The 22,222-nt window shown below is 39.7% G+C and overlaps 1 protein-coding gene across 4 annotated transcripts in view; it reads left to right on the forward strand.

Annotated features, from left to right (window-relative positions):
• The first annotated feature begins 6,111 nt into the window (after positions 1–6,111).
• The window catches only part of MARCHF8 (membrane associated ring-CH-type finger 8), a 130,684-nt gene continuing 114,573 nt past the window's right edge, over positions 6,112–22,222 (forward strand). For 2 of the 4 annotated variants that reach the window (XM_047825318.1, XM_047825327.1), the window contains exon 1: positions 6,112–6,776. The gene's annotated coding sequence lies outside the window, so the exon portion shown is untranslated. The remainder of the gene's footprint in view (positions 6,777–22,222) is intronic. The other 2 variants (XM_047825319.1, XM_047825322.1) reach the window with 2 other exon arrangements.

Consider the following 22,222-nt stretch of genomic DNA (forward strand, 5'->3'; position numbering starts at 1 on the left):
GCATGCTTAAATTCTAGGGGAAAAATAAATATAAGAATATTCCAGATGGAGTATCAGTATGTTAGGATGCTGTATTCATTTACTAGTGCTACCATAACAAAGTACCACAGACTGGGTGGCTTACACAATTTTCTCAGAATTCTGGAGGCTAGAAGTCAGAGATCCAGGAGTTGGCAGTGTCGGTTTCTTCTGAGAATGTCTTTGGTTTGCAGATAGCCAGCCACCTTCTCCCTGTGACATCACATGGTCTTCCCTCTATGCACAGCTGTGTTCTAGTCTCTTCTTATGTGGACACCAATCTTACTGGATCAGGACCACCCTAATGACCTTATCTTGCGGGCACACAGCACAGCAGATGAGTAATGGAAGCAGGAAAGTTTGTTAAAGCGGAAACTGTATGATGAGATATGAGAGCCGGCGAGGTAGAGAACTATGTGCTCTGAGGGTTGGGTTTCTGTTTTATTGACAGTTCTTAACTAGGGGGAGGAATCGTTGTTACTTTGGGTGAGAAGCAGAGTTTCTCACTTTTTCTAATTTGGTCATGGGTTTCCTGTCTCAGCATCCTCCATCTTGGGTCTGTCTGGTTTGATCTGGTTTCTTGTGGAGTGCTGCCAGGACAGGCCTCTGACTTTCCCTGATAGCTGGTCAGGACTTCCTTGTTGCTGGCCTCCAGGTATCCTGTTAGAACCTAACTGCCTATTCTAACACTGTTTCCAGTACAGTCCCAATATGAGGTACTGGGGGTTAGGAGTTCAACGTATAAATTTTATGGAAACTTGATCCAGACCAGAATAGATTCTATATATTGCTGTGATAACACATTAACCCCCAAAGTTCTGTGGTTTAACACAACAAAGTTTATTCCTCACCCACGCAAAATTGTGAGTCAGGCAACTTCCCAGGGTAGCTGATGAGGAGATTCAGGCTGATTCTCTAAGATTGCTGCAGCTGGGGGGGAGGGGGGGGAAGCTAGAGGTTTCACATTGACTTTTAAATGATTTTATCTAGAAGTGTATTATATTCTGCCCCTAGCCCATTGGTTAGAATTAGTCTTATGGCTTTACCCATTTGCCAGAGTTATGGTGGTGGGGAATGGATATTTAATGAGCTGTAAGGGCTCTGCCACAGATGGTAAGTGCTAAGAACAAAAACCAAGCACAATAGGGTGACTTAGATAGGACTGTTGTTTTAGAAAGGGTAGTCAGAAACATCCTGTGGGATGACCCTATTGAGTAGAGGCAGAACGATGGAGATAGAAGTTTTTTGAATACATGGCAAGGGAGGTGGGCAGGACAGTAAGAGAGAGACTGCCACAAGGCAGTGCTGGGGGCTGTTAAGGGGAAGGTGAGGAGGTATCGAAATGTATGGAATTTTCCTTTTTTGGTACCTGTGTCCTGGTGTAAGTAACCCATTGGTCAGCTAGGGCTTATGGATATTTTGAGGTGGGTCACCTAATGGGCCTGTTTGTATTCGGCTTACTCAGGTTTCCATTGCTCAAGCTGGTTGCCTAAAAGCACCCTCTGTACATCCACTGTGAGAAAGTTACACTTAAGTAAAGTCACAAAGGAAGTGAAATGGGAGAAAGTGTTCTGTATCTGAGGAAACCAAGAAATAGCAAGGAAGCTAGGCAGCTGGAGCAAAGCAAGTGAGAGGGACAACAGGAAATAAGGGGCTACATCATGGAGGATGTGATAGGCACGAACTTTGGATTTTATTCTGAATTAGGAAAATACTGGGGGGTTACGTATTTGGACTCTCTCACTCTCATGATTGTGTAGAGAAAAGACTGGATGGAAGTCTTCCAAAGATGGAAGTCAGGAGACAGTGATCATCCATGTGGGAAATCATGGGGCTGGAGCTTGGGCTGATGCTGGGATACAGCACTCTCCTGGATGGTTTTTACCCCTTCTCTCCTCAAACCACCAGCACTCCTCTCCCTGTCCTCACTCTCAGCTTCTTGTTTTATTAAACTAGCAACAATTGGAAAATAAATTCTATATGCATCTAACAGCAAATGTACTGTGCCTTTCCATTCCCCTTGCTCACCTGTCTATGGATGACCCCACCAGCCAACTCGAGGACTTCCTTCCTACAGTGGTCACTGTCTCCTGCATTGATATTTTCTCATCACTGGACCATTTCTATTAGCATATAAATATTTAAACAAAACTTTAACCCCCACATCTCTTGCTTGCTGATGTCTCATTCCCCTGCTCGTCTTTACAGCAAAAAGAAATCTGCTTGCTGTCACCAGTTACTATCTCTGCAATAAGGCTTGTATCCCAACCACTTTATCTTAATTGCTCCGTTCTCAAGCTCTCAAAGATCTCTCCACTGGCAAATCCAAAGGTCAGTTCTCATTTTACTCAACTTCTCAGCAGCAAAGGAAATGACATGCTGAGGCACTTCCTTCTCCCTAAAAAATTGTCTTCGCTTAGACTTTAGGACTCCTCTGTTTTGTATCTCCTTTTATCTCTGGCTGCTCCTACTATGTTTCCTTTGCTTACTCTTCCCTTCTCTGAAGTGCTACACAAGCAGCCTTTGGATCTTTTCTTTTTCCTCCAGTTATGCAATCAGTGTCCTAGGTCAGCAACTTTCAGTGATTTTCAAACTGTAAGGCCACACTGTTACTTGGTTAAAAAGTCAATTGAGTTGGGAGAAGTTTTTAAAAAGTGGAACAGAATAAAGTGGAAAAGAAATAGCGAATTATACATTGGGAGGTGAATTTGCTTCTTTTTTTAAATTTTTTTTTCAACGTTTATTTATTTTTGGGACAGAGAGAGACAGAGCATGAACGGGGGAGGGGCAGAGAGAGAGGGAGACACAGAATCAGAAACAGGCTCCAGGCTCGGAGCCATTAGCCCAGAGCCTGACGCGGGGCTCGAACTCACGGAGTGCGAGATCGTGACCTGGCTGAAGTCGGACGCTTAACCGACTGCGCCACCCAGGCGCCACTCTTCTTGAAACTTTTTAAGTTATCTACATGTATTTGGTCAGTATGGGAACTATTCTGTATCCTGGGTTGAGGTCAGAAGGTATAAAGTTACTGCTCTGTGTGATCTCATTTAATTTTGTGGCTTTAAATACCACTGACCAATCAATTTATGTCTCTGTATCTCTCCCCAGAATTTCAGTGTCTTCTATGCATTTTCTAACTGTATATCTCTATTTGGATGGCTAATGGGCATGCCAAATTTAGCATGTCCAAAATAAAATTCTTGATCCCCACCCCCTTCCCAAGTCTGCACATATCCTTTGTTGATTTTAAAAATAAAAGCCAGTTATTTTACCAGAAAAAATCAATTTATTTGGGAATAGCAGAGAATTGAAATTCAGGACAAACAAGATACAGCAGAAATCTTAGGGTAGGCTAGCAAAGGAGAGGAACATTATTTTATGGAGATGAAGGAGGAAGCTAGGAGGGGTTGTTTTGAACAAAAATCCATTGAAGAAAAGAAAGAATTCAGGGTGACAAGGTTTCTCATTGGCTGAATTTCTGGCTTAGTCAATTTCTCATAGGAGATGCACTGTTCATCTTTTCCTACTGGGACCTGTAACTGATGATTCTTTCTTGTTACCCCTTCTTCTGTTGGGGTAATTGATTATTCTTCCAGTAATTGATGAGGAGCCGTATGGCACAAGAGCTCCCCCTTCTGGTCTCCCAACTCCATTTTAGTGAGGTTTCCCTTTATTAATTTTCACCCCTTTCTCCATCTAAGTAAATGACAGTTCCATTTTTTTGGTTGCACAGGCCAAAAACCTTGGAGTTCCTTCACTCTGTTCTCTTAGTATACATCTAATCAATCTGAATATGTCATTGGTCCTACTTTGGAATATACCAAACACTATGTGAAGCAAAATTGTCATTTAGCATAGCATAGGAAGGCCAAAATCAAAGAATAAACAGATATAGTGAAACCACATTGTTATGGTTATTAATAAAAAGGAAAGGAATTTACACTTGGAATCAGGAAACAGAATTCAAGACTGGCTCTACCACATCATAGCTCTGTAACACCTTAGCAGGTTATTATTCACCTCTTTCTATGTTTGCAAATCCCCTGTTATTCCTTACATTCATCATTCTAGTGAGAACACTAGTACACCCACTGTGTTGCATGATATGCTGTTACAGAGTCGTATATAATTAAAGTATATCTTATCCTACTTACCAATGTATTTTGTTTGCCAGGAGACCCTAACTGAAAAACTAGAAATGGTTAGATATGTTCAGCCATTTGGTGGGGACTTCTTTCTTTCCCACAAACTCTCAGAGAGGGTAGGCAATTTCCTTCCCCATGTGGGCTGGAGCAGTAGAGAGCCCAGTAGTATATACCAGGAATCCCCATCACCACAAACAGGATGTGGAATTAACCTGCTGTCATAAAGCCAGTACACCCCTTGGGGTGAGTACCTGGTACCCATGAACAGTTGCCTTATTGGTAGCCGTCCATTCTAAGTGCAAAGATTTCTTTTTGGTTGTGCTTAGTTTCCTTGCTGACAATGATCAACTCCAGTCCAGGTGGCGAGAATCCAGACCCAGGACCTGAACAAGTTCAAGTTGTCATTTCTCATTCCCTCAGGACTCTGACCTCCTCTATCACTACCCTGTTGCCAAAGGTCATATATGGTTAACATTTATTGAGCACTGTATGTATTGGCCACTTTAAAGAAAGGTGCCAGCATTATTTCATCTTCATAACGATTCAGTAGATACTATCTTTTAAGTAGATGAAGAGGTTCAGAAAAGTTAAGTAAATTGCCTAGATAGTATGGCTGAGCCAGGACTCATCCTAGCATTGTTTCCATGAGTTCTGCCTAACTGCAGATCCCTCTGGGTCTATGAAGGATCTTTGCCACTTCCTACAGATTCACATTGATAGGTTAACCAACTTTTTTGCTTCTCCAGCATGGTCTAGGCATAAGGTATACCACTGAAAGATACTATCCTGCCTTCACAGAACATTTGCTGCCAGAAGCAGCAGAAAAAGTCAAGCAGGCTGTGGCAACTGGACTTGTAACCTGTTTTCCATAGTAAAAGATGAGTATGGAGAAAAACTCATCACTGTATTTTCTACTATTTGTATTATTGCATTCTAGGTGTGTTAAAGAAGAGGATATTTGACCTTGTACTGACCTGGAGGATATTTTGAGCCCACTGTTCTGACCCTGTCAATTTGCTCTTAGCCAGGTATGCAAAGTGATCAGGATTGTATGGAGGAGTTAATTATGCAATAGATCACTCCTGGACAACAGAACAATGCTGAAATATTTGAAGGTATTTGCGAATAAGTCACTCATGAATTTACGAAGAAATTGTACAAATTATTAGTCTCTTAGGTAATTAATAGTGAATACTCTGGGAGAAATTGCCAGTGGCTGAAACTTTATTTATGTAAAGTCTGATGTAGGAAAACGACTTGGTAGAAATAGTTACTAAAGACAAAGTAAAAGCTATAATCAGGAAAGTCTGATGTGGACAAAGCTGAATGCTGAATAAAATGCTTATTTAGATGTTTGTATTTACACATACCAAGTCTGAGCCTCATGAAAATTATAGTACAATAGAATTTAAAATAAAAGTTGAAAGTCCCACAAGCCTTCCTCACACCCTTTGTTTGATGGGGGTGAGGATGGAGTACGCTGTGGAATACGCTGTGGAATAGCCATTCACTCCAGATTAGGGAGCGAAAGCAAACCAAAGAGTTCGTTAGAGTAAACAAAACTATTATTGTCTATGCTCTTCTGGGTATTCGATTTGCTACCGTTACCTAAGGTAGTATTTTCATTTTTCCCTCCAATTTCAACATCAGAATACCGGACTGAATTCCCTTCTCCTTTCAACAGACTAATAATATACGCGGTCAAGCCCAGGGGTCACAAAGGGACGAAGCCGGAGTGGTGGGGGGGCCTTCCCTCTTCCGCGTCCGGACTGGGGAGGACGCGCCGGGTCTTGCCCCCACACCGCTGTAAGACCAGAAGAGCGCAGAAGATCCGCTCCACCGCCGCTGCCGCCCACCCCTTAGCGCGCCGTCGTTGCCGGGCAACACCTCCACAACTCCGCCCCTTGGAGGACACGTGACGCTCGTGTCACGTGACGGGCCAGCGGCGTCCTCCCGCAGAGGGGTGTAAACAGGCCCGGTGGTGGCCGAGCTGCGGCCCTGCTGTGTCCTGGTGTCCGGCATGCTTCAGGCGAGGCGGGGCGGCCCAGCCGCGAGCTCAGCGCCCACCTGAGGTAACCCTTGCGGCCTTGGGACGGGCGTACCTTACGCCGCGCGCAGTCGCTGCTGCCCGCCGCCGACGAGGCCGGCCGAGCCCCGGACCCCGGCAGGGGGTGTGGCTGCCGGCGGTGCCGTCCGCGACAGGTGGGTTGGGCAGGGGCGGCCGCCGAGGCCCAAGCTCTGCACAGCTCTGGGTCGCGGCCTCGGCGCGGAGCCGGCCGAAAAGTGGCAGCGACCCCGGGCTGTGGGCCCTTCCGCCCCGGCTGCTCGAGGCTGCCCGAGGCTACTCTCCGGGCCGCGCCGAACCGAGGGCCGCAGGATCCGTGGGGGGCGCTGAGGACCCCGGGCTGCCAGCGTGGAGTCCCAGTTGAAGCCTGGCCTGGCCCTTGCGGGCTGTGAGACCTTGGCCAAGTCAGCCTCAGCCCTCGCCCTGGCCTGAGTTTCCACATCTGTAATGAATGTCTGGACTAGATGATCTGTGAGGACCTGCCACTTCTGACGTGTGTGATCTCGAGACACCCGCATACTTTGGAAGCTGCCAGAGGGAACACTTAGGTAGATATTTGTCTTTTAATTGCTAAGTTCCTGTTTGTCTTTAAATTTCCACCTGACACGATTTGGATTCTTACTCACCTGGGCGAAGTTTTTAATAGAAAACTTACTAGACAAAGTCGTAATGGTTTATGTTACTGCGTTTTTTTCAGGCGTTTTTGATGCAACGAACCCTTTTTTGAACCTCTTCTGGAAGCCCAGTTAGTTTAAAAAAAAAAAAAAGATAAAAACGAAACCTTTTTTCTGCTTCGCTGTCTTCCTGTTCCACTGCACCACCTCTAAGGGCCCCCAGGGATCACAGGTTGAGAAGTATTGGTATACTGTTGGGGAAACGTTTTGAGTGTTAATTTGGTAGGCTCTGGATGGATCTTTTGCTTATGTGGAGTTTTCTATTATTTTTCCTTCGATTTTGTTCGACTGTATGTCATGCAATTAGAGAGACGATTAGTATATTCCTCATATAGATTTGGGAAAGCCCCCCCAGATTTCCAATGGACGTTTCCCTTTCCATCTTTTCTTGCATTCCAGGCCCAAGGCAAGTAAGTGTGTGTTTATAATAGTGAGACCTTATGCGCATTGCTCGTTGTTGCTCAGGTGTAGAATGGGAACGGAAGGCTTTTTTTTTTTTTTTTTTGCCAAGACTTTTTTTTTTAGACCCAACTGAATGGATTAGGACATTACCTCTGAAAAATACAAAAGTTGAGAGGGTACATGACTTAAAATCGTAGAGTCATGGAATGATATGAATGTATTACAAATTTTGAAACCCTGGAGCAAGAGAATTTTGGATTTTGAGAGAACTGAGTTTAGGAGAAAAGGAGGTCATGTTTCATATGGTGCGTGAACATATAAACAGAATATGAAGGGGTGGTCGGTAGACCAAAAATTATAAGGATGATTTTGTTTAAGAGAAATGCTTACTTTTTTGGATTGTTGTTTTCAAGGACTGGGATTGATGAGAGATTTACTGAAACTTGAAGTTTTATATTGAAAGAGGAAAACCATAAACTTTTACAAGTTGTCCACTTGGTGCTTCTGTGAAGTGAGCAAGATTGGAGGTTGAATGGACTATGAATGGAACCCAAGGTGACCTAGCAGAATATGTTTTCTCTTTTCAAAGTAGACCTACTTCCTTGATCTTTGGTGTAGGTCTAGGTAGGTTACTTCTTTCCATCGGGGCTCAGTTTCTACCACAAAGTGAGGAAATTGGATTGATTACTGCTCCATTTTTTTTTTTTTGGCTTCAATTAGGGTTGCCAGATGAAATACAGCTAACCTAGTTTAAATTTTAATTTCAGATTAACAATGAATAAGTTTTTAGTATAAATATTTCATAAGGCATGCATTACTAAAAAAAAAAAAACATTGTTTATTTGAAGTTCAAGTTTAACTGGGCTTACTGCATTTTTATTTGCTAAATCTGGCGGCAGCCCTCCTTCCAACATTTTTTGTCTTCTTTAACTTAGCTCCAGGAAGGAATTACAGATGCATAGACAGAAATTAATTGATTCAACCAGTTAAGACTCCCTATTTGTTATCCAGCAGTATCGCCTAGTTTTTGACAAACAGCTGTTTCACTTGTGGTCTCCATCCCCCCCAAGCTCCATCCCCCCCCCCCCCCCCCCCCCCGCCGTGTACGTCCCTTTTCTGCCGTAAGCACATAATGTTTAGGTTTATACTTTTTGTAGGAAACAATTTAAATATCTGAAAGCAAAAAAATAAATAAAAGTTGTCAAAATTTCTAAAAGTAACAAATTTAGGTCATGAAATAGCATGCACTATTTTTTTTTTTTTTCTATAAAAGATAGAACTCTACCTGTTCTCCAGTTACATGATTGACTTCAAAACGTGTTCTAAGGCAGTGGACTGTTCAGGAAGTTCTTACGCCTCTGATTTGGCCCCCTGTGATTATGGAATGTTAATCAGTATATGCACTATAAACATTTTATATTTTAACCGACCATTGTTAATCCTATCTTTGCTATATTTTGAAGAGTTTCAATGTTGAAATTCTTTTTCAAGGAGTATAATTATTTAATTCCTCAGTTTTTGAGAATTTTAAAGAAGACTAGGCCAGATCGTTACTCACCTCATCCTGAAATTCCTGAATTTTCAGATTCATTCATTCATTCATTCAATAGTCAACAAAAAACTGAGTGCCTTCTATGAGCAGACTGATGTAATCAGTGTTCTGAATCTTCAGGTACTTATCTTTGACAGAGGAGCTAAATCACATGCATTCCAGGGATAATGTGATGAGGGCCTTGAAGTGATACAAATACTATGGAAATTGAGAGGAGGATGTGCATGCATAAGGCTGATGGATTGAATGGCAGAACCTCCTAGAGGAGATGGTATTTAATCCAGATTGCTGTGTAAAGGTGGGATCAGGAAGACAGGCTGACAGAAAGGTAGGGAGAAGCAGGAAAAGGCAGAGAATCCATCTTTTCTGTTCTACAAAGCATACACTTCATTGGATTAGAAATAATTGATGATCTTGTTTATATGTAGTTTTTGGTTCACTACGATACTCCTCATCTGCATGAAGTATATTGGGATGAAACTTCTTCAGTGTGTGTCTATATTAGAGAGATATTCAGATATTAGTGTAGCTCTCTGAAAAAAATGTTTATGAAATACTTCACAATACAGAAATAAGTAATTTGCATATACAAAGCTCAAAAAATGGAATATTACCAATACCATTGAAACTGTGTGCCTTTTCCTGATTAGACACCTCCCCTTCCATCCCTTTGGAAGTAACCACCAGACTGAATTCTACCATTTCTTTGCTTTTCTTCATAAACTTATTTTATGTGTATACACCCCCCAGAACGTTTACTTTTGAATGTTTTTGAACTTTATATAAATGGCATTGTAGTATGTGGATTTTTTTCCACGGCTTTTCCATTTAGGTTTCTATGTTTCATTCATGTTTTTTCCCCCAAGTTTCTTTTAAAAAAAATTTTTTTTTTCAACGTTTATTTATTTTTGGGACAGAGAGAGACAGAGCATGAATGGGGGAGGGGCAGAGAGAGAGGGAGACACAGAATCGGAAACAGGCTCCAGGCTCTGAGCCATCAGCCCAGAGCCCGATGCGGGGCTTGAACTCACGGACCGCGAGATCGTGACCTGGCTGAAGTCGGACGCTTAACCGACTGTGCCACCCAGGCGCCCCCCCCCACCCCAAGTTTCCACCCATGCTAGTTTTTACCAAGTGTAAGCGTTTTGCTGCGGTAAACACCTGTGATTGGGATTGTTGCTTGTAGGGTATGGGCCTCTGTAATTTTCCAAGTATTGCCAAATTACTTTCCCTTGTAGTTGTGCTGTTTTACTTTCCTACCCTCATTGTATGAGAGTTCCTACTGATACCCTATCCACATGCTCTCTAGTGTTTACTACGAGCAAATCATATATCTAACAATAAATTTCTAATGGGAGTGTGTAAGGAAGTCTTACACCTCAACAATAAAAGAAGAACTCAATTTAAAAACAAAGGATTTGAATAGACATTTCTTCCGACAAGGCATACAAATGACCAATAAGCACCCGAAAAATAGCTTGATCTCATTAGCCACCAGGGAAATGCAAATCAATATCACAGTAAATTACTGTGTTGTACCCACTGGGATGACTATAATCTAAAAGACAGATAATAACAGGTGTTGTAGAGATTGTGGAGAGACTGGAATCTTCATACTCTGTTATTGGGAATGGACAGGGATGTAGCTCCGTTGGGAAACAGTCTAGTAGTTCCTTAAACAGCTGAACACAGGGATAGCAAATGACATAGCAACCCCACTCCTAGGTTTATACTCAAAGAAAAATGAGAATATATATTCACACCAAAACTTGTATGCAAATGTTTACAGTATCAGTATGCATAGTAGCCAAAAATAAAAGTAACTTAAATGTATACCAGTTGATAAATGGATAAATAAATTGTGGTTTATACATACAGTGGAATGTTACTCAACCATTAAAAGGAACGAAGTACAGATTCATGCTACAACATACATAAACTTTGAAGACATTATGCTAAATAATAAAAGCCAGTCACAAAAGGCCACGTTATTTTATGGCTATGTTTATATGAAATGTCCAGAATACACAAATCTATAGAGTCAGAAAATAGATTGGTGATTGCCCAGATCTGGGCATTTGGGGTGGGGGAAGAGGGAAGATTTGCTGCATAATGGATTTCTTTTATGATGATCAATGTCCTAAAATTGATTGTGGTGGTGGTTGCACAATTTTGTGAGTATGCTAAAAGCCCTTGAATTGTACACCTAAAAAAGTCATTGGTGGAAAGAAAGATATTGAAATAAAACACAAAAAAGGTTGCCATGTTGTGAACAGCCCTAAGGAGAGGCCCATGCAATAAAGGATCAAGGCTTGGCCACAGCCACATGAACTTAGAAGCAAATTCCTCCTTCCTTCCTTTTATATAGAGCCAAGCCTTCAGATGATCCTATAACCTGGCCAACATTTTTTTTCTTTCCAAGATTTTCTTTAAATTCAAGTTAACATATAGTGTAGTATTGGTTTCAGGAGTAGAATTTAGTGATTCATCCCCTACGAATCATCCCCAGTGCTCATCCCAACAAGTGCCCTCCTTAATGCCCATCACTCATTTAGCCCATACTCCCACCCACAACCCCTCAAGCAACCCTCAGTTCTCTATAGTTAAGAGTCTCTTATGGTTTGCCTCCCTCTTTATTTTTGTTTTATTTTGTTTTTCCTTCCCTTTCCTTGTGGTCATCTCTTTTGTTTCTTAAATTCTACATATGAGTGAAATAATATGGCATTTGTCTTTCTCTGACTTCTTTCACTTAGCATAATACACTGTAGTTCCATCCCATCTCATTGCAAATGGCAAGATCTCATTCTTTTTGATGGCTGAGTAATATTGTATATATATGTATACCGCACCTTCTTTATCCATTATCAATTGATGGACATTGGGGCTCTTTCCATAATTTGGCTATTGTTGATAGTGCTGCTATAAACATTGGGGTGCATATGCCTCTTCAAATCAGTATGTTTATATCCTTTGGATAAATACCTGGTAGTGCAATTGCTAGGTGGTAACTTTCTGAGGAACCTCCAGACTTCCAGAGTAGCTACATCAGTTTGCATTCCCACCAACAGTGCGAGAGGGTTCCCCTTTCTCCGCATCTTTGCCAACATCTGTTGTTTGCTGAGTTGTTAATTTTAGCCATTCTGACAGGTGTGAGATGGTATCTCATTGTGGTTTTGATTTGTATTTTCCTGATGACGATGTTAAACATTTTTTCATGTGTCTGTTAGTCATGTGTATGTCTTTGGAGAAATGTCTGTTTATGTCTTCTGCCCCTTTCTTAACTGGATGATCTATTTTTTGGGTGTTAAGTTTGGTAAGTTCTTTATAGATTTTGGATACTAACCCTTTATCTGATATGGCATTTGCAAATATCTTCTCCCATTCTGTAGGTTGCCCTTCTGTTTTGTTTTGTTTTCGTTTTGTTGATTGTTTCCTTCGCTGTGCAGAAGCTTTTTATCTTGATGAAGTCCCAATAGTTCATTTTTGCTTTTGGTTCCCTTGCCTCCAGACATGCCTAGTAAGAAGTTGCTCCGCTACCCAGCAGTTTTGACTGCAGCCTCACGCAAACCATGAGCTAAGCTGTCTAAATTCCTGACCCATACTAATTGTTACATAGTAAATGTTTATTGTTTTAAATGAGTTTTGGGGTACTTGGTTTTGTGCACAATAAATAATATGTGGGCAGTGATTTTGCATTATGTGTTGTCTTTCATTTTGGTGTTGTGGAAAGCTGTGATGGTTAAATTAATAAACCATAATGGACTCTTTTTTATCATCATTTTGTTAACCACAACTTGTGACAGTAATTAGTACATTTCTTTAAAAAAATTTTTTTAATGTTTATTATTTTTGAGAGACAGAGAGAGACAGAGAGAGATAGAGAGCAAGCAGGGGAGGGGCAGACAGAGAGGGAGACACAGAATCCGAAGCAGGCTCCAGGTTCTGAGCTGTCAGCACAGAGCCTGACGCAGGGGTTGAACTCACAGACTGCAAAATCATGACCTGAGCTGAAGTCACTTAACCGACTGAGCCACCCGGGCGCCCCAAGGGTAATACATTTCTTGAGATATCCTCTAAATTATTGGGGGGGGGGGGAATTTATGCTTAGAATAGTTTAAATTTGTTTTATTATAGTTTTCTTGTTTTATTATAATTCCCAAACTTTGTAATCCTATGTGATAAATTAAGAATCTTTATCAACTAGGACAGGGCACTTCCAAACCATATATCAGTATGGAGTATTTCTCATATTGTCATGATCTTCTGGTAACCATTTTATAAAAATTATGGGTGGTATTAATATATTTTAGGCAGATTTGTTTTCATTATTTATGGCTTTAGAAAAGCACTCAAAAAATAGTTATTGAGGCAAACTTGAGTTCCTTAGAAGTAGCCTCAGTTTACTGAAACCATATGAAAGGAGGTTGAAGAAGACTTTTTTTCTTTTCCTTTGAACATTTCTGAATTTCAGTTGAAGAAAGATTGTTTGACTGTATGGGTAAGGAATTCACAGTGGGTTTTGAAATTTTATTATATTATATTATATTATATTTTATTTTATTTTATTATATTTTATTTATGCTTATTTGTTTTTCGAGAGAGAGAGAGAGCATGCGCAGTGCAGCGGCAGAGAGAGGGAGACAGAGAGAGAATCTCAAGCAGTCTCTGCACTGTAAGCACCAAGCCTGATATGGGGCTCAAACTCACAAACTGTGAGATCATGACCTGAGCTGAAATCAAGAGTTGGACCCTTAACCAACTGATCCACCCAGACACCCCTGAAATTTGATTTTTAAAAATAATTACATGTATAAAAAAATTTTAAGGATTTGCTGCTCTTTATTTTTCTTTTTTAAAAAATATAAAAGATGTATATTTATTAATATACAAGTATATCTGAAATGTTATACGAAGAAAACAGACCACAGAATTTTTCCCTCAAAAGTTTTATAGTTTTAGCTCTTATAGTAGGTCTATGATCTATTTTTAGGGGTTAAAGGGTATGTGGTATGAGATAGGGGTCTAGGTTTATTACTTTTCTTTATGAATTCACAGCTGTTTTAGTATCATTTATGGAAAGGTTATCCTTTCCCTATTGAATTTCTTGTCCTTTCTCCAGCCTTTGCCCATTGAATTATCTTGCCATTTTTTGTTGGAAATCAACTGATGGTATATGTGTGAATCTACTTTTGGACTCACTCTTCTGTTGATTTGTAGATCTGTCCTTATGTCAATACTGTACTGCTTTTCTTACTGTGGCTGTGTGGTTTGAAATTGGTTAGTATAAATCCTTTACCTTTGTTTTTTATTTTCAAAGATCTGTTTCAAAGGATTATTTTTAGTTTTGTAGTGTACATGTCCTATACATATTTTGTCAAATTTTTATCTTAATATTTTGTTTTTGATATTATAAATGAGATTAAAATTATTTTCCACTTGTTTATTGCCAATATGTAGAAATACAGTTGGTTTTGTATATTACCTTTATATCTGGTAGACTTTCTAAATTCACTTACTACTTCTAGTAGTCTTTTGGTTACTTTTTAAAGAATTTTCTACAACTTTTCTTTCTACAACTTTTCTTTCTACAACTATTTCTTTCTCCCTGCCTGCTTGCCTTCTTTTTTTCCTTAATTTCTTTCTTTGGCCCATTACATTGTCTAGAATCTCAAATCCAACATTATGATAGAAGCGGTAAGGACATTCATGTTGTGGTCCTAGTCTGATGAAGAAAGCCTTCAGTCATATGAATGATACGAAAAGCATTCATGATAAAAATTTTTGATTGTTAAATTAGACTTAAGAAAAATTAAAAGCTTCTTCACTTTAAAAGACACTGCTGGGAAAAATACAAGATCTGCTACAGAATGGGAGCAAATATTTGCAATTCATATGTCCGACAAATTATCCAGTGTGTATAAAGAACCTCTACGAATCATTAATAAGAAGGCAGACTACTCAAATTATAAAAATGATAAAAGATTTGGACAGACACTTCACAAAGGCCGATATTTGAATTTACAATAGGCACGTTTTAAAATTCTCAGTATATTTAGGGAGGTGCAAATCAAAATTATAAACAACTCTTTGCCTACAATAATGCTTAAAATTGAAGACATTGATGATATCAAGGCTTGGTGAAGATGTAGAGCAACCGGAACTTACATAAATTGTTAGGAGTGTATCGTGATATAGGCACTTTGGAAGACAGTGTCACAGTTTCCTGTTAACTTAAACATACACTTGTGGGATAACCCGGAATTCCACCCCCGGTTATAAAATAAAAGGTTATGTCACAAATGGTGTAATGACAATGTGTAGAGATCAAAGCTGGAAATTATTCCAAATGTCTGTCAACCATTAGACAATGGAACACTATTCCACAGTAAGAATGGAAATACTGATAATATCACGGCATGAAATTGGAAAACATTTCCTGAGCAAAAGAAGCCAGGCACGAAAGAGTACATACTGGAGAATTTCATTCATCTTAGAGCCAGCAAAATTAATGTATAATAAAGGAGATTAGTAATTGCCTTGGGTCAGAGTGGGAAGAACTGACTGCAGAGGAGAAAGGGGATTTTTTTGCAGTGATAGAAATATTCTCTCTGAATTTTAAGTGGTTTGTGGTTACACTAGATCTGTCAAAACTTTTCTAGCATTACATTTAAAACGGGTGTATTTTAGGTAAGTTGTGGCTCAATACAGTTGACTTAAAAAAGCAAGGTGTAAAGAGCATTTATAGAATAAGCATTTATGTGTTGTATACAGTAATTTTATGTATAATTTTTAAATGTATGTGTACACACATGCATAAGAAGTGTCTAGAAGGATGTTCAGCAAATTGTTACTGATTATGTCTACATGGTGGGATTTTAAGAGATATTGAAAATATGATTGGACTTTCTTATATATGAATAATTTTTTTTTCAATGAACATGTTTTGACAAAAGCAAAAAAAGTGTGTTTTGGTTATCTGGAATTTCTATTCTTAGATGTTTTCATCTTTTAAATATTGAATAAGCATTATAATAATTATGAAACATGTTTAAAACTTAAATACTATTAGTTTGTAATCACCACCAGTTAGGAACAAAATCTTACATTATCTTTGGTGCCCCCTGGTCCCTTTCTCATCCTATCTTTTTACCTCCCTACAGACATAACTGCTACCCTGAACTTGTTTTTATTGTTTCATTTTTTTAATAGTTTTATCACATTTGCATTTCTGTGCTGTGTTGTTTCCGTCTTGGTACCGTTGAATGTAATAACTAGAATCATACTGTGTGTACACTTTCATCACTTGCTTTTTCATCCCACATAGTGAGACTTGAGACTCACCCATATTTCTGTATGTGGCTGTAGTTCACTGATGTCATTAATGTATTGCATTACATTATATGAATATTCCATAATTTGATCTTTGTACTCTTGGTGAATGGGTTGTCATTTTTTTTCCTGTAATGAGCAGTGTTTATGCGAATGTTTTTTTAAGTTTCTTTATTTTAATAATCTCTACACCCAATGTGGGGCTTGAACTCACAACCCTGAGATCAAGAGTCACATGCTCTTCGGACTGAGCCAGCCAGGTGCCCTGGTTATGTGAACATTGTGTGCATGTCTTTTGGTGCACAAAGGCAGGACTTTCTCTGTATAGTTGGAGGTATAGATTTTAATTAGTGGATTAATGCATTTCTTTAACTTTTGTAGAAGTACTTGTTTTCTATTGCTGTGTAAGAAATTACCACAAACTTAGAATCTTAAACAACACAAATTTATTATCTTGTAGTTCTGTAGATGAGAAGTGTGGTAGGCTTCCCTGGGTTACCTGCTCTGGATCTTACAAGGCTGAAATCAAGTTGGGCACATATATTCGTAATTCATTCAACTCTTTCTCTATTAGTGGATATTTAGTGTGTTCTGATTTTTCTTTTTAAAAGTTTTTAAAAAATATTGTTTAAAAATGTTTTGTATTTATTTTGAGAGAGAGAGAGAGAGAGAGAGAAAGAGTGCGCGCGTGCACACACACACATATGAATGGGGAGGGGCAGAGAGAGAGGGAGAGAGAATCCCAAGCAGGCTGTGCTGTCAGTGCAGAGCCCTACAAGGGGCTCAGTCTCACACACCGTGAGACCATGGCCTAAGCTGAAATCAGGAGTCAGAAGCCTAACTGATTGAGCCACCTAGACGCCCCTGATTTTTCTCTTTTATAACAGTGTTGAAGTGACTGTTTTTGTATGTATGTCTTTGAACATTCATGGGAAGTATTAGTGTGGTATAGAGTCCTAAAAGTGGAATCGTCTGGTCAATGAGATTTAAATTGTATAGTGGCGGTTGTTACCCCCATTTTTATTTCAGCCTACACTTCCCCTAATAATGTGTAGGTACCCTTTTTTCCATTCCCTTGCCTGTATTGTCTGTTACCAATTCTCTATATTTTTCTGTATTTTATTTTTATTTAAAACAATTTTTTAATGTTTTTTTAATTTTTTTATTTTTATTTATTTATTTATTTTTTTAAAAAAAATTTTTTTTTCAACGTTTATTTATTTTGGGGACAGAGAGAGACAGAGCATGAACGGGGGAGGGGCAGAGAGAGAGGGAGACACAGAATCGGAAGCAGGCTCCAGGCTCTGAGCCATCAGCCCAGAGCCTGACGCGGGGCTCGAACTCACGGACCGCGAGATCATGACCTGGCTGAAGTCGGACGCTTAACCGACTGCGCCACCCAGGCGCCCCATAATTTTTTTATTTTTGAGAGAGACAAAGTGCGAGTGGGGGAGGGACAGAGAGAGAGAGGGAGACACAGAATCTGAAATATGCTCCAGGCTCTGAGCTGTCAGCACAGAGCTTGATGCGGGGCTCTAACTCATGAGCTGTGAGATCATGACCTGAGCTGAAGTTGGACCCTCAACTGATTGAGCCGCCTAGGTGCGCCTGTATTTTTCTGTATTTTAAAATTGACGTTTAAGTTTTCATCAAAATACCTAGATATTGTTTAAAAATAGTGAACACAGAGGGCTTATAATGAAAAACAGGTAACTTCTGTTTTCTTTTTTATAATTTTTTTTTTCATATAAGTTTGTTTATTTGCTTTGAGAGTAAGCACAAGCGGGGGAGGAGCAGAGAGAAGGAGAGACAGAATCCCAAGCAGGCCCTGTGCCATCAGTGCACAGTCCCATGCGGGGCTCAGACTCACAAACTGTGAGATCATGACCTGAGCCGAGATCAAGAGTCTGACACTTAACTGACTGAGCCACCCAGGCGGCCCGGCAACTTCTGTTTTCTTATTTCTATGGTAGTTATCTTCATAGTTCTAAACTTAATGCTTATACACATTATTGATTTATCAGTTTTAGATTATGCATTGCTTTCTTGTTATTTGGATTTGGGCATCTTAAACTCCTCACTTACCTTTTCTGCATTCCAACTATGGCTATATCCCTATTTTTATTAAAATCAGTAGTCAGTGACCACTCTGTTCTATAGAGCCAAGTAGTAGTCTGTGATTGCTTTTTCTTTCTTATGTATCTTTTTAAAGTTACCTCATTTTTCAGTGGCATAACTTTTCATATACACATTCTTTTTATCATGTTCTCTCATATTATCCATATTTTTTCAGTCTCTATAATTTTCTGGAGGTCTTTCCTCCTAGAGCCTTCCATCAGCCTGCTTTAATGTGGACTGGAATTCTCTAGGTCAGTCACTATGTGGGAAACCTTTTTCCAGGCCAGTTTCTCCAGAGAATCATCTTTCTCTCATTGTGTATTGATCTTGGTAATTTAAGCCCTTGCTCCTCAAAATTTAGTTCATAAACCAGCAATGTTGGTATCATCTTAGAGCTTATTAGAAATGTAGAATCTCAGGCTGCATCCCAGATCTGCAGCATCAGAATAAGATGATTTGTATGCACCCCAAATCTTGAAACCCCTGGGCTGTGCTATACCGTGGTAACAGTTACAGTAGGAACAACAAAGATGGCGGTTGGAGAACTGGATGAAGGATCTTAATGAATGTTTTTAAGGGCCTAGAAGTGGAAAATATTACTGTCCTCTTATTAGGAATCAGTCACATGGCCTCATAACTGCAAAAGAGACTGGAAAATGTAGTCTCCCATTTGCCCGGAAACCGGAAATGATGTAGTAGGTAAATTGCCTTGAGTCTGTTTCAGTTAGTCATTCTGGTCTCCAAACTGTTTCATTCTTTTTCCCACACCCAGAGCACACTAATCCCCTATCCAAGCAGCCATTGCCTTCAGTTCAAAGTACAGGATCTCTAAGTGATGCCTGGCCAGCTGTCAGGTCCACATCAGCCTTTCTTAGTCAAGTGAACTAAGAAGACACACCTTCTCCTCAACCCTCAAAAAGTATTACAGTAAGAACACAACATGACTTGTACACTGTCCTATTTGGAAGGTGAAGCATAGAGGGACAGTAGTCACTCTTCTGTAACAGTTTTGTTTTTTTTTCTTAATGTTTATTTCTGAGCAGAGAGGGAGAGCGCACATGCGAGCAGGGCAGAGAGAGAGAGGGAGACAAAGAATTGGAAGCGGGCTCCAGGCTCTGAGCTGTCAGCACAGAGCCTGACGCGGGGCTCAAAACTGACGGAGCGCGAGATGATGACCTGAGCTGAAGTCAGACGCCCAACCGACTGAGCCACCCAGGCACCCCTGTTTCCCTCAGAAACTTAGACTTGTTATCCATTTGCTTCCAGTCAATTCAGAGTACAAATAACCAAATTTATTTTTGAGAGATACTTTATTGCTTACCCGCCTCTATACCTCTATCTTGTTTCAGTGGAAGCCATCTGTAATGCCACACTATAATCTGATCTTCTCTGAGTTTCTTTCTTTCTTGTAATACCTTTTGCTAGAAATAGCCACTAGGAACCAATACACACTGTAGTTTTCAATTTGCAGATTTTTTCCCCTTAGAGCTTAAAGTTCATCAGGTGTGTGGTTTGCCTTCTGAGTTACAGCCATCAGCAGAGTTCCTAAATATTTTACATTGCATAAAGTGGATCATCATCTTTTCATTCTATAGTATGAAGTTCCTCATTGCCTGCAAAGTGATGACTAAGTAAATACAAGTTATTTAGGTTTGTGTTAATGACAGCACCCTAGTTCCGGTAGCAGTTTCTGGTTGAGGATGTGTCCAGTGGACCAATTGTTTTATTTACAGACTTTTTTTTGGCCTGTTGCTTGCTCTCACTCATAACATGAAGTGTGAGCCCCTTGATGTTTTATAGGCAAATTACTTCATTTTGTGTCTTTATCCATCATTGCATGTATTTTACATTGTGGCTTTCTCCACCTTGCTAAGTTATTAATATTTTCATATTTTCTGTCTTCAAAAACATGTTAAAATCTCTCATTTGCAGACTTATTTAAAATGTCTTTTTTTCTTTAAATTAAAATTTTCATTTTGAGGTAACTAAGTGTATATGCAGTTGTAAGGGATCCTATTTAACCTTTATTTAGTTTCCCCCAGAATTAACATCTGGTAAAGTTAACAGTACACTGTCAGGAGCAGGACATTGACATTGTTACAGTCAAGATGCAGAATATTTCCATTTCCACAGGGATCCCTGATGTTGCCCTTTTTATAGTGATACTCACTTCTTCCCACTCTCACTGCTTTCTTAACCCCTGGCAACCATTAATATGTTCTCCCATTGCAGTAATTTGTCTTTCTTAAGAATGTTATATAAATGAAATTATGACCTTTTTGATTTGGCATTCTCTGGAGATTCATCCTGATTGTTGCGTGTCCAAATAGTTCCTTTTTATTCCTTTTTTATTGCTGAGTAGTATTCTGTGGTATGTACCATAGATGTACCATAATTTGGTACATCTTCTTGTACCGTAATTTGTTTGATCATTTACCTACTAAAGGACATCTGGTTGAATAAAGCTAATTCAGGCATTTGTGTGCAGGTTTTTGCATGACCAAATTACTTCATTTCTCTGGGATAAATGTCCTGGGGTACAATTGATGGGTTGTATGATAATCACAAGTTTAGTTTGTTTTTTTTTAACTTTATTTATTTATTTTGAGAGAGAGAGAGAGAGAGAGAGAGAGAGAGAGAGAGAGAGAGAGAGAAAGCACGCATGCACATGGCAGGGGCAGAGAGAGCGGGAGAAAGAAGAATCCCAAGCAGGTGCCACACTGCCAGCACAGAGCCTGATGCAGGGCCCAAACCCATGAACCATGAGATCATGACCTGAGCTGAAACCAAAAGCCAGACACTCAACTGACCGAGCCATCCAGGCACCCCCACACATTTAGGTTTTTTTGTTTGTTTGGTTTTTGTTTGTTTGTTTTTTAATGTTCATTTTTTGAGGGGGGGAGAGAGAGAGAGACAGAGTGCAAGTGGGGGAGGGGCAGAGAGAGAGGGAGACACAGAATCTGAAGCAGGCTCCAGGCTCTGAGCTATCGGCACAGACCCCGATGCAGGGCTTGAACTCACGAATGGTGAGATCATGACCTGGCCGAAGTCGGATGCTTAACTAACTGAGCCACCCAGGCGCTCCACCCCCTGCACTTAGTTTTTAAAGAAATTTTCAAAGTGTTTCCAGAGTGGATGTATCATTTTATATTCCTCCCAGTAATATAAGGGTGGTCCAGTTTCTCCTTAGCCTTGCCTATATTTGGGTGTTGGAACCATTTTTTATTTTATACCTATTATAGGTATGTGGTGATGTCTCATGGTGATTTTAATTTGCATTTCCCTAATGGCTAATGAGGTTGAATATCTTTTCATATGCTCTTTGCTACCATGTATCCTCTCAGTGAAAGTCTTTTCATGTCTTTTGCCTTTTTGTTTTATTTGTTTTTAATTTACATCCAAGTTAGTTAGCATATAGTGCAATAATGATTTCAGGAATAGATTCCAGTGATTCATCCCCTATGAATCATCCCCAGTGCTCATCCCAACAAGTGTCTTCCTTAATGTCCCTTACCCGTTTAGCCCATCCCCCCTCCCACAACCCCTCCAGCAACCCTCAGTTTGTTCTCTATATTTAAGAGTCTCTTAAATGTTTTGTCTCCCTCCCTGTTTTTATATTATTTTTGCTTCTCTTCCCTTATGTTTATCTGTTTTGTGTCTTAAATTCCACATATGAGTGAAGTCATATGATATTTGTCTTTCTCTGACTAATTTTGCTTAGCATAATACTCTCTAGTTCCATCCACGTTGTTGCAAATTGGTTTTGCTTTTTTTCTAATTGGATTTTTTAAATTGAGTTTGACAGTTGCTTATATATTCTGGATACTAGTTCTTTGTCAGATATGTGCTTTGTAAATATTTTCTTCCAGTCTGTAGTTTGTCCTTTCACGCTTTGCAGAGCAAAAGTTTTTACATTTAT

Source organism: Prionailurus viverrinus, chromosome D2 (genome assembly GCF_022837055.1).
Source record: "Prionailurus viverrinus isolate Anna chromosome D2, UM_Priviv_1.0, whole genome shotgun sequence".
Classification (NCBI taxonomy): domain Eukaryota; kingdom Metazoa; phylum Chordata; class Mammalia; order Carnivora; family Felidae; genus Prionailurus; species Prionailurus viverrinus.